Raw genomic sequence first — 13,247 nt, forward strand, 5'->3', positions numbered from 1 at the left:
CACTCTGGGAAAGTAACGGCCCCTTCCCCGGCACCGCCCGCCCGCCACGCTCCGGAAGGCGCGCCCCCGCCCGCCGCGGTCCATCCTACAAGAGCACCCGCTGCTCCCGGATTCACAGAACCGAGCCACCACTATTGGTTCTGGGATAACCCAGCCTCAAGTTTGCACAGACCCGAGCGGCCACGGGGTTTTAGAACGCTTCCCCCGCCCCCCAATCACTCCAGAGGCGCAGGCTCTTCCGCCGCGGTACCTCTCCAGGCTCGCTGGCTACCGGGCAGCAGTTGCTGGCTCTCCTGCCAGTCTCCGCAGCCAGGGCGCTCAGCTCCCCGTGCCTGAGCTCCGAGAAATGGGCGGGCTTCTGAAACCCTGCCACCCCCTTCCCAGGCTCCATACGCCACACACACACACACACACACACACACACACACACACACACGCCTTTACGCACGAATACAAACACACCCCATTATTCCACTCCAGTTTTTCCATTCCCTACATGCTTCTCCCCACCCCCAAGTCCCTCCAGCACCCCCATTCATGAACCGCAGAGTGGCACTTGGCTAGGGCACTAACAACAATAATAATAGCTCCCATCTGGAACACTTTATTCAAGACTGCTAGAGAGCTCCCTGTACATACATTATCTTGTTCATCCTCCTAACAGCCGGGTGGGATAATTAGTATTCCTTCAATTTCACACGAGAGAAGGGAGACTCGGAAGGGCTAATTAACTCGTCCATTAGAAACTGAAGGAAATGGGTAGGGTGGACTCCCGGAGGCTTGGCTGATCCCAAGCCAGATCCCACCTGTGTGTGACCCAAGACTTCGGAGAGAGGATTCCCAGAGCAGCCCCTGCTCTTGCCCCAGGAGCCCAAAAGGTAACGGTGTGGGTTTTGCCTTGGCCAGGATGCTCACGGGGTCTCTGTCAATGGAGGGTTTCGGTGAGGTTTGGCCTCCTTGTATATCCATGTACCAGAAGCCTATTAAGACTTTGTGTGGGCGCTCAGGGTGCAAACTGAAGCAATGGACTATGAAAGAGTCCTTGAATACAGGGTGGTGGTATACACCTGTAATCCCAGCCCTTGGGAGATGGAGGCCAGAGGAGGATCAGGAGTTCAAAGCCAGCCCTGGCTGTATAGAAAACTCCAAGCTAGCCTAGGCTACCCGAGTGCTTGTCAAGACAAAAAGAGACACACAGAAGGAGGCCACAGCCTCCCTTGCAAAAGGTGCATTATGGTGGGAGGAGGGCGTGGAAGCATCAACAAGAACTGGAGTCTTGAAGGAAATGCAGAAGGAGGTGTGCAGAGCCAGTTACCAGGAGAGACGTCTAGGAGTGGGTAGCACTGCCAAGTGCTCCCAATGTGCTGGGACAAGGTCTGGTTCTGCACCGCCTGGTTCAGTGCAAGTGTACACTGTGCTCTCTTCTCAGCAACCTTGGGTAGCCAGAGTCACTCTCACTGCTGTGCACTCAGGAGGGGACAAGGGCACAGGAGAGCTGAGCAACTTGCCTCACAGCTAGTCAGCAGCAGAACTGAGATCCAGGCATCCTGACTCCCAAAAGCTCACTCTTAGCCGCTATGCTAAAGTGAAAAATTAAACAGCCGGTGGGGGGGGGGGGGAATGATGACAGACCAAACCACATGGGTGGCAAAGCAGGGAGAAAGTGTTTGGACATCAAGACCCTTGGTACAGGTCGCTAGAGCAACGATAAGATTGGTGAGCACACAGCCAACCATTGGACAGAGCACGGACCCCAATGGAGGAGCTAGAGAAAGGACTGAAGGAGCTGAAGGGCGACCCCGTAGGAAGAGCAACAATATCAACCAACCTCTGGAGACGCCCCTCCCCAGAGCTCCCAGGGACTAAACCACCAACCAAAGAGTACACATGGAGGGACCCATGGCTGCATATGTAGCAGAAGATGGCCTTGTCTGGCATCAATGGGAGGAAAGGCCCTTGGTCCTATGAAGGCTCGATTCCCTAGCAAAGGGAATGCCAGGGCAGTGAGGTGGGAGTGGGTGGGGGAGCACCCTCATAGAAGCAGGAGGAGGGGGATGGGATGGGGGTTCTGAGTGGGGGGAACCCAGAAAGAGGATAACATTTGAAATGTAAATACTTAAAATATCCAATTAAAAAAAATGATTAGTGAGTGCAGCAACCCTGGGGCAGCCTTGTGAGGGAAGGAAGGCAAGAAGAAGGGACAGGCTCTTAAGGTCATGAGGCCATGTCATAGGAACAGAATTCCACCACGGGGACATCAGTATGGTATTGAAATGGTTTCCTCCAAGTGATGTTTTTCAAAACTCACTCTGAATATTGTGAGGAGAGAAGACTGAGAAAAAACAGGGCACCCACTTAGATGTGACCTTGGGTCACATGACCCCAGACTCAGTCCACTAAAGCCCTGCATTAGGGCTGAGGCCACAGAGGTGCAGGGAACTGGTTCGACTTGTGATTTGTCTGAAGATCGATGTGGGGTGGGTCACAGGGACCGAGGCTAACGCCTATGCACTTGGCTCCAGGAAGCAGTCAAGGGTACTGCTTACTATCCGGGGTAAAGTCTACCAGCAGTCCGTCCAAATTCATTTTCTGCCCGTGTGAGATCCGAAATGCTTAGGACAGACTCATACCAGGTGGAGGAACAAAGGGATTTGCATCTTCAAACGTCATTGCCTTTGGCAGCAGTCTAGCAATGCTCAAATCTCAGTGTGGGTCCCTGGAAGGGAACCCTGTTCCTCATAAACCTCCTCAAATCCACAGCACTGCCTTAGACAGCTACTAGAGAGGAGAAGCCCGGGGGCCTTGTTAGGACAGAGTAAAATACTCATTACTGGTTTCATGTACAGACAGTTACTTGGAAATCAGACCGCATGCCTACTGAGCCTATATGATTCTACAAAAATGATTGAGAAGAGCCAAAAATTTTTTCTTTTGCATGTGTTGCTTTCTTGGTGCTGCTTTTAGCAAGATATTACAAGAAAGATTGTCTGGCTTGCAAGAGGATGCAGGCAGAAAGAGAGTCCAGAAAACTGATGCCCTTGGAGTTGGAAAAGCCACTTAGACATCCAAAGGGCAGCTGATCAGACCAGGGCCCAGAGCCTCTTAAAGCCAGCCTGTTATGCCAAAGATTAAGTTTTCAAAATCACTGCTAGGGCCAAGTAGTATATAAAAGGTGCCATCCAAATCGATCATTTTGGATCTCCCTGGGGTGACTCTCAGTGTAAAATAGTGAAAAGCGATGGGTTGGCCAGAAAGACAGTAACTGTCAGGAAAGCAGTTAACAGCCACACGGAACAGTCTAGAACCAGATAAACCTGCAGCCAGCTAAGGTTCTAGGGGAGTTGGTATCACCAACAAACAAAGTTGCAAGGCTGATCTTAGGAGCCTAAGGCAGACTCTTCTGAAAGGCGGGTGAATGGGCAACCAACTGCCAGTTCCGCCCGCGGACAGGGATAGAGAGGGCAACAGGGCCATCCACACAGAGCTTCCCCCCATGGTTTCTGACAGTAGGCTTGGGCAGAGCCCACTAGCAATCCACACCGCTAGGTCACATTCCTCAATGTCCCCGAATAGCAAGGGGGTCACTCAGCTGAAGTGCCACCCATGGAATGTGGACAGCAGTAGCCTGTCACATCTGCCTTACCTGACCAAGAGGAAATGCCTGCTGTGACTCTCCTCTCCCTCTGGTGGGACCAGCAATGAAGAGATCACAGGAACGTTATGTTAAAAGACAGTAGGTCCTCCATTAATCGGGGTTCCCTCAAAGGCTAAGTGGAGCTGAGCTGTCTGCCAGCTCGGACTTTCCTCAGAGCTATGTGAAAACAGCTATATATTAAAGCTATTCTCATTTGGAGTCTTTACATTGGCAGGGCATTGTCCTAGGAGGCTCATGAAGTGTTCAAGTGGAGATGTCAAGAAAGGGTGGGGCTTGTGGGAGGCCTGTGGGGTTCGGGTGAAGATTTCGAGATTCATCAGAGCCATCCACCTTGGAGACCTAGGAAAAGACTCTTCAGGACAGGCCTATGCTAGGAGAAGGGCTCAGGACAGTCAGTGAACTGCTTGCCAAGCAAGCATGAAACCCTGAATTAGAGCCATAGAACTCATGAGAAAGAGCCTGATGGGGTAACGTATGCTAGCAATCTCGGGACTAGGGAGGTGGAGACAGACTGACGACTGGTCGCTGCTGAGTGCCGGGTCAATGAAGAGCCCTGTCTAAGAGATAGAATACAACAAGGCAGACAGCTCCTGAGTAACCAGTCTGGGTTGCCGGACGAGCTACACGCCAAAGAGAGAGACCAAGATAAAACGTCAGAATCTAAGAGAGGGGTTCTCACAGGACGAGAGCCCAGAGGCCTATCCTAGCCTGGTTCTACCGTAAGCCACTGTGTGGCCTGACATAAGCCACCTGTTGGCCAAGGCACAGCTCCAATTGCCACCTCGACAAGGTGAAGCCTTTCCTGTTCACCTTTCTCAAGGTGGCCCCTTGGTCCCCCTTTTTACTTTGCAATGCACCCATCTCCACGTCAGAGCTCTTCACATTTGCCCTGTGTGTTGTTTCTCCCTGGACTTTCAGCAACGGTCACCGCCTTTCTCCAGCACGCAGGACGGAGCTGGCACACACAGGGGCGCACAGGCGGTTGAATGGACAACCACTATGCTCACCATTTTCTGGGGCTCCCAGCTGGCCATGCTGTCCCTGCCAAGTCTTCCTTTCTAACAGGAAGCTCTCCTGGCTTCAACTTGCTAGCCAGGGGGCAGCTGCCCTGGACTGTCCCTCTCCACTCTCAGATGGGGATTTCCTGAACCCAGCCCAGGGCAGCGAGAATAGGAAGTTTGTGCTTCACGGTAAGCAGCCCAAATTAGCCACAAGGTCATCCTCCTTGCCTGGGCAAGAGCAGAGAGGGCAGAGAGATGGAATTTGCCCTCAAAAACTGAGGGCTGTTGTGTGGCTCAGTAGCAGGCTTTGCCCAGCATGTTTGAGTTACGGGGCTTCATTCCAGCACCACCCTAACCAAACGGTAAGAATAAAGTAACCACTAATCTGAGCTCCCACACTGCTGGGTCACCTGACCTGCACTGACCCATCTCGTCCATAAGCCTCTCCAGTGCAGAGTGGTTCAAGAACCAGACCCATCAAAAGTGGCCTTTTTGCATCTCTGCTCCACCCATAAGAGCCTGCCAAGAGTCACTGTCAGGTTTGGAGGAGACACAACTACATTCTAGGCCATGGACAGGTCACTTTGATTCCTGGATTCCCACCTGGGAAGCTTATGTAAAGTCTGGGGGCCGATGGTCTAAGTGAGCAGCACCTCAGAGATGCAAACGTGTTAGCATGGAGTCAAAGCCCACTTTGCCCTTATGATCTCATGCCCGAGTCTTCCCAGCTCCCCTCCCCGCCTTGGTGGAGCATAATGTCAGGGATCTGGGAAACCCCGACTCCACAGGACACCTAGGGGCTCAGTGTCTGTCTGTCTCTCCCTGCCTGACTCACAGCTTCAAAGAGGTCATATTAAGCCACAGTGAGCTTGAAGTTGGATTTCTAGGTGGGAGTCCTGATGCTGCACTGAGGACACAGGATAGTCATCATCTTGTCCCAAAGGAAGGCCCAGGAGGCCACTGGGGACATTAGCTCAGTATTTAATATATTCCCATCTATCCACCTTCCACGGGTGAAAGGGAAAGGGCCTTCTGTTTGTTCATGAATTTTTCTCCACCTGCCCTGCCCTGGAATTACAAGCAAGTGCCTCTGTGCCAAGCTTTTTGCATGGATGCTGCGGATCAACCTCAGGTTCTTATCTTGTGGGGCAAGCATTTCACTGCCTCAGCTCTCTCCAGCCCACTTTGGTTTTGATACGGGATCTCATACAACCTAGACTGGGCTCAGAGCCTGCTGGAGCAAAGGATGACTTTGATCTCCCGATCCTCCGGCCATTGTTTCCCAAGTGCTAGGACTATAGACATGTGCCACTGTATCTGGCAAAGCCTTCCATTCTGTGGTGACCATGGTGGGGCAGACAAACCTGGGGGCGGGGGCTACATACTGGAGCTGCTCAGGCGCTGGATTCCTGCTGTCCACTGGGCTGAGTTTGTGGACTTTGGGGCATTATCCAATTTTACACATGGCCTTGCCTGGAGGCCCTGGGTGGCGGATGGCCACTAAAGAGGACGCAGGATAGTCATCTTGTGGTCAGGGCTGCAGCCATAAGTATAGAGGGCCATAGCAACGTGCTCAGTAGAGCCATTTGCCCAGTGAAGACTCTGGGCCAGGTGTACTCAGTGTATCACCTCACTAAACAGCCCCTGGACTCCTCTGCAGGGTCCTCACACCATACCTGCTCTACACACGTGACCAGGGAAGCTTCGTGTTTTGCCATAGCCACCCAAGTCCTGAGGCAGGAGCCCCAAACCAGGTGTATTTGACTCAAGAGCATGCTCACCTGTCTCCTGAGGCCTCCCTTCTGACCGAACCAGAACCAGACCAGAAGTCAGATGCCTGGATGTCTGAACCCACTCAGTCACTCACAACCTGTGGCCTTGAACCTGCCTTACTTCTCAGAAGCCCCAAGCTGCAGTGACCTATCTGTGAGGCCAGGAGGCCACTCCTAGATTCTCTGGACCCTCTGAGTCTGCAGTCCTGTCGGGGGAGGGTACAGGGTTAGAGAGAACTCCTTATGAGAAGCAGGTGCTTCCTCTCAGGCAAGAGTGGTCAGCAGGCCAGGCTGTGGCCGAGGGAGAGGGCCCAGTCCACATGGAGCAGATGGAGTAAGAGGATGGCAGCACACAGGGGAGGCTTCCTGGCACCACCTCCTCCACGGTCCCCTCCTACACTTTAGCTTTTGGGCAGAGCCAGGCTTTAAAAAAGCTGTCATTAATTCTCCATCTATGCCCATAGCTCTCTTTCAAGGAGGCCCCAGCATGCTGCCCCAGTGTGGTTGACAGCAGGATGTGATGGTATCTTAGGAAGTCAAAGTCAGGCGACACATCAGCAGGAAGGAGGACAGGATGACAACTCCCAGGTCCCTCCTCTGGTCTCCCTTGATTTGGGTAAGAATGTTGGGTCCCTCCTACTGGCTTCTGTACTGTACCAGCACAGACCTACTATGATCTGTCTACATAGCCATGATCAGTTAGCTACTGTAGCCCCCGAACTTACCCTAATGCCTTCCCAGGGTGGTTTTCTGGGATCTAGATATGCATGAGAGGTGCTATTTCACATGAGTCAGTCTGTACTTTGGGTACTTCTAACCCAGCCTCTTGAGGTGTGTGTGTCTACGTACATGTATGTGTTTGTATGTGTACCCTATCCATGTGTATATTTTGTGTGTGTATGTGTGTGTGTATGTGCGCGCATGTGCATGAGTTTCTCTTTGTGTGTATGATGTGGAAGTAAGAGGAGGCAAAGGGAGCAGACAGGCACCGGGCAGGCTGTTTCAGGCAGCCAAACCTCCTCCTCCTGCTCACACCCTTCTCCCCCACCCCTACCCCCCCCACCCCGTATTGACTCCACCGTGCAGCAGCGGGCCCTTGGCACAAAGCCCTTGACTCCAGCATCCTACCAACTGCTTCTCTTCACCCAGAATTAGCATCTTGTCTGGAACAATTGGGAGCATAAAAAGTGCCTCAATAATTTGGCTGGAGGGTTGCCATGACGATCCCCAGCAAGCTCCGGGGTGGGGGAGGGGGTGTTAGTGTGCACTGAGCAAGGAGCAGGCTAGAAGGAGAGGGCAGAGAGGCACCCTGAGAGAGGCAGGGAGGAGCCAGGGAAGGCCTCCGGTCAGAAGCTCAGTCTACTGTGGTCTTCTTCAGGCAGCCATGAGCTCATTCTCTAATCTGGGCTGCACTGTCCCTTGGGCAATAGGACACCAGCTGCTGATAGGCTGCAGGGCTAGTGTGGCAGGGCTGCTCCCATCAGGAGGAGCCCCAGGGACAACAGATCCAGGTTGAGAGTTGGACACTCTTAGAAATCCAAGAGACCCTCTTGAAAATCCTGTCCAGCCTGTGGCCCAGCCATGCTTGAGGAAGAACGTGTCCCTGCCAAGGGCGTCTTCTCACCACAGCTCCCCAGCCCAGGTTCAAGCCTCTGTGTTTCCCACAGGTCTGAGTATCACTGTGTCCCAGATGAAAGGCTACACATTCTTGTTCTCCTCTCCTACCACAGCAAGGCAAGGGTGCCTTTGCAGTCTTCTGAGATGAAGCCAGAGAAGGCCAGAGAGGAGAGGGGTGAAGACCAAAGTCACACAACTCAACACACAGGGAAGAGTGAGGACTGAACCTAACCCCACACTCATTGTTTCCTGGAACACAGGCTCTCTGGATTAGATCCATCCAGCTCTACCCCATCTCTGCAGATGGAGATGCTCAAGCCCTGGACATGCCTGCACCTCCTAAGACTCTGCTGTTGTTGGACTACGAGCCAAAAATATGTATTCTGTAGAGCAAGCCCTAGTGACATTTTTGTCTCCAGATGAAAGAAGTCACCCCTCAGCAGGCTGAAGCAGAAGATCACTCCAATCCACCAGGCTGGGACAACTTGGAAGACATTTAAGATCCAACTGAAAGGATCCACGAGAGGTGTGTGTGGGGGGTGGGGGGGGAGTGGCAGAGCCTCTTGAGCAGAGGACAGCTGGAGCCGGGAACCATAAAGGCAGACAGTAGAGGTTCTCTCGAGCAGAATCAAGTCTCTGTTGTCCATGGCAGCCTTGAAAAGGGTCCGTGTCCCCACTGTGGGACCTTGCAAGTGACCTGGGCTCTCAGAGCCCCAGGCCCTACAGTTGTCAAAAGCCAATATAAGAGTATAGCTCTTAATCAGGGAGCCCAGGTCTGGAGAGGGCAGGCCTGAACCAGTAGTCTCTGGATGACAGAGATGTTCTCAGTCCACAGCCGTCTCTAGCACAAAGGTGGCAGCATGGAGGGCCTTGCAGACACCAGTGAGCAGGACTTTCAACGGCTCTGGTCCTGGGTCAGAGCACAGGGATGAACAGTAGCAGCTCAAGACCACCGTCTGCATGTGCTGATTCTAGAGCCTGCTAGAACTTTCTTCTGACTACCTTGAGGTTGTGAAACCTCATGCCGATTTCATCCTTGTGGGGGCATTTATAGGGATCAAACTGGGTAATTTATAAGAACACACTGTGTTGAAACCTGGGCCCTTATAAGGGTGCACATCTTAATGGCGTCCACAAATTGGGGTTGCAAAGATGCCTTGCTGCATGATGTGCTAGGCTGACCCTGCCATGAGATACTTGACCAGCTTTGCACTCTGCTGATGACACATCTTGGGGGCCCAGAGCCCCTCTTCTTCAGGTCTGCATGTGCTTTACTCAGACTGTGGGTACCAGCAGAGTCTGCTGGGGTCAGGTCTCTGAACTTTTAGGATGTGCCGGGACATGGACCGCTCTCAGAACACACAGCTGGAAATGGCTACTCCTGAGGCAGAAGGCATGTTCTTCATGAATTCTTCAAGCAGGAACAGTTGCTGTTACTCCAGCCAGTCCTTTGGTTGGATCTCAATGTTTGGTTTTCCTAAGTATTGATCTCAGACCCTGGTTCCACTGTAGAACAGTGTGTGCCTATCATGTCCCCAGAAATATGTCCCCCCAGGTAAAGAATACCACCCTCAAGCTTTTGTTGAAACATCCCAGAGGCTGCACAGCCAGGCAGAGGTGGGTTTGGGGTTTTGAATGCAAGTCTGTAAGTTCTGAAAGTCTTGTCTGCATGGTGATAGCTGGACCTCCCCAGGAAGGGAGTCTGTGGAAGGTGAGGTAAAAAAAAAAAAAAAAAAAAAAAGAGCCCACTGGGCCTAGGAAAGGTTCTAGAATCTCAACTGTCAATCAACTGACAGTACTTTTCTCATAGTAAGAATGAGTGTTTTCACTGGTACAGTCTATAGTCCTAAGTGCAGGGGAGAGGAGTTGTACAGACGACATCCTTGCCTACTCCTGCTTCCCCACAGTAACAGAAATGGGCCCAGGGTTTACTCACACTCAGCGCTGGCAGGCAGCCACCTGGCAGACAGCTGAGGAATCCTGGGGACACCAGACAGTGAATTGGGATAGAAGAGTAGGCTCTAGGGACAGTGTACCTGCAGCTACTCTATCTGGGGAAACTGAGGTTTGAGGTAAGAAAAGGCTTCACCCAGGAGCCAGAGACAGATGATCACCTAGCCAGCTCCTGCAGTTGAGTCACAGGCCTGATTTCTCACCGTCTGTTCTGTAAAAACTATCTGACCTATTAACTGTGGTCCTGTGCTGTTCCTGGCCTAAATGGGGAGAACCCAGTTGGGCTGGATTTAATAAGGTGGGAACAAACTTTGGCTGCTGTGACAGAATGTTCTCGAGCATCTTCCTATCAGGACTGTTCCTTCCCAATCTCTGCTTCCCAGTCACTGCTTTTCCTTCTCTGTGGGAACACTTGGGTTTAATCCTCTCTCCACTTTCTCTCTGCTGGTATCCATGATGTACCTCCCCCGTCCCCTGCTGTGGCCACACCAATCTCTTTTCAACAAACTGGGTCCTTGCTTCTCTGGTCTGTTCTGGACTTGCACAAATAGCAGCTGTTCTGTGAGGATGAGCCTCACAAGCTCTGCCCACCTTGCCCCATATCACTCACTGGTCCACAGAATTGCTGCTGGCACTAAACAGACACACCATGTCTCTCAGTTCTTGCAACAAGTCTGGTCCACATGGACAGGAGCCGCCAAGACCTAAGAGGGTGGTGCAGAGCTAACTTTATTGGAACTCTACCTGCTAGTAGAGTTTGGGAGAAGCACTCTGTGCAGTATGGGGGACCTGCCCTCTCTGCCCACTCTACCCTTGCTACCACAGACATTATGTACATTATGAAGCACTCAGCTCCCAGAAGCTCTCTGAGGGAGAGTTGCCTGGAAAGAGCTGTCATCCACCTTCTAGAAGCAGGGCTTAAGGTACTTTCCACCCAAGGACTTGGTGGGGCAGCTGGCAGTCCTGTGGCTGGCAGACCCTGCCACTTGCAGAGTGGTCTCCATAAGGGAGGGTGAAGTTTGACTGGCCATGGGTAGACTCCAAGGTCCCCACCCAAGTGCTCTCAGGACTAACACTGATGTTCTACCTTCACGGCAGGAGTCTCAGGTCTGCCTTTTCTCTTGCTCCATGGAAAGGATGCCTGGTACCTCTCCATCCATCCCAGAAGCCACACGGGTACCTAGCTCTGCCTACCACAATCTCCACAGATCTTCCTACATGATACTGCATGGCCCACCTCACTGCACCTTTATCTTCGTGACTTGTGTTACCCTGCCATCAAAACACCTGACAACTTGGGTGAAGAAAGGTATATTTGGGGTCCTGGTTTCAAAGGGGCTTCACTCCATCGCGGTGAGAAGGGCATGGTGGAGTTCATGGTCGTTGGAGGGTGTGGCTGAAACGCAGTACATCCATGGCAGACCAGGAAGCACAAGGCAGGGGAAACGGGGCAGGGTTTTATAACCTTAGCAGACTGACCCCAGGAATTTCCACCAGCTTGACCCACCTTTAGGTGTTCCATAGCCTCTCAAACAGTACCACCAGCAGGGAACAAGAATCCAGAACAGTCTGTGGGAGCCATGAGAGTCAAAGCACATCAATCCTGATAGGGGTGCACTCCTAAAGTACCCCCAAAGTCCTCAGAGGCTCCCCATCACCAAGCCCCTGTTCAAGTAAGCTCTCTGCCCTATCCAGGTCCATCTTGCCCTCTCATTACCTCATCCAGCTCACTCTCCACACATGGCTTCTCTAGACACAAGTTCCCTAGGGCTCTTCCCTGCTCGTGAGCTTTGGGCTGTTATACAGCCATTTTCTAAGCGCCTCCTCCACCAGGCAGACCTCCCTGACCACAACCCCACATTACTCTCCTGCCCCCAACTGCAGTGATCCCTAGAGCCCACTGCTTCATGTTTACCCTACTTCTGTGGTTCCTCAACAGTTCTCCAGAGTGGCACAAAGAACACTGGCCATCCTAACACTGGCTGTGATGTCCTACAGTCCTAAGGTCAGGGGCAGGGCTGCCTCTCCTTCAGGCAGGTAAGCACTGGGGAATACTGAGGGTGGGACCTGGCACACAGCTGGAGCTTACTGCCACCGACAGACTCAAATCCTGTGTAGAAGAACAAGCAGCTGGGTGAACCTTTCCGGAAACTACTTGCATTCTGTATTCTGGGCCTGAGAAACAGACACAGCCTTCTATGTCTAAGCAGCAGCCTCACTTTTAAAAGATTTATTCCGAGGAGTGATTATAGATATGCTCAAAGCTTGCAAGAGGCCGCACACAGCTGTGGCACTAAGGGTAGGCACTGTGCTAGGTTTCTCCTGCTGTAAAGTGGTGAGAACAATAGCATCTTGGATTCTGGGAGATGCTCAGTTGGTAAAGAATCTCAGAGCTGGGAAGACAGAGGCATGGGGGTTCATTAGGCAGAGGCCGCCCAGCCCAGCCGAATCAGCAACCTGAGGACCAACTAATGAGAGATTTTGTTTATATATATCAAGGACTCATGGAGGATGAAACCAGAGGCTGACATCTGGCCTTCATATGCATGTGCATATATGTGCACACACATGTATAATAGTACCTCATGGATGCTGAAAGGATGAGTAAGTCAGGGGTTGACATGTCTAAGGCATGTGACCCATGTGAACATATACACACACTAGCACCTCACCTATGAGAGTGACGCATTAACATGTAAAGCAATTCACAAGGTGCCTGATGAAAGTGTTACCTGCTGTTGTTGTGTCTGAATTGAGATCTCAGTAAGACCAACATCTGGGCTACAGCTGCGCCACCATCTTGCCTCTCAGTGTCCATCCTCACCATTTCCAAATCAGAATCAACCCATTGGAAAAACAGCACCCATATCTCCTCGGATCTGCATGCCCCGTGCATTGCTACTATGCGAGGACTACATATCCCATACAGCCCAGCCCCTGCACGGTGTGACCACTCAGCAATGCTGGAGACAAGAACCAGTGTCTCACACCAAGGCACAAGACTAAATTCATTGTTAAAGCACAGAGATGTGCAGAGAAAGTACTGGGAAATGTGGGCTTGCCTTATCCAAAGTTACAAGGATTTTCTCTTACCCTTTTAATTTCTTACAAAGGACACACACTCCTTTTGAGGTAAGGGGAAAAAACCCTAATTTTTGCATAAGAAAATTCAACTCCCCTTGGTTGCTTCCATTTGTGGTAAAAGAGATTGTGTCTCCTTTTTATCTGCCTGCCACCGCATCCAACAGT

Source organism: Apodemus sylvaticus, chromosome 5, assembly GCF_947179515.1.
Source record: "Apodemus sylvaticus chromosome 5, mApoSyl1.1, whole genome shotgun sequence".
Lineage (NCBI taxonomy): Eukaryota > Metazoa > Chordata > Mammalia > Rodentia > Muridae > Apodemus > Apodemus sylvaticus.